Source organism: Populus euphratica, unplaced genomic scaffold, assembly GCF_000495115.2.
Source record: "Populus euphratica unplaced genomic scaffold, PopEup_1.0 scaffold104.1, whole genome shotgun sequence".
Classification (NCBI taxonomy): Eukaryota; Viridiplantae; Streptophyta; class Magnoliopsida; order Malpighiales; family Salicaceae; genus Populus; species Populus euphratica.
The window spans coordinates 1,034,166-1,034,620 of NW_011499915.1; positions in this window are offsets into that span (position 1 = coordinate 1,034,166).

The window sequence follows — 455 nt, forward strand, 5'->3', positions numbered from 1 at the left end:
ATAACATATCTAATAATATATGATACCTTTAATTTATGGTAAATATTTATTTTAAATGCAGGCCTATCACATAAATGAAAGGATTGATTGAAGAGTTTAAGAACTGAAATTGAATGGACAAAGAGTTGGCCAAACTTAGAAAGGAGATACTCGTGCAGTCCAAATTGGAACACTGTTCGGTAATTAGATCATATTTAGAGTTGTAGATCTCGGATTTAGGTCTACTTTATATGGATAGAAAGTTAAGACATAGGCCTACAACTTTCATAAGAGCCTAAGAATTAAAAATACCATTTTCAAGTCTAAAATGCAGTAACAATAAAGAAGTCCGAATCTATCTTGTAGCCTAAACACTGTTCAATGTTTGACCTATATCTGAAGTTCTAGAAGTCCAAATGACCTCATTTTTTTTCTTCTGAAAAGCTGAGATAATTTCCTAGAACTTTCATGTTTTA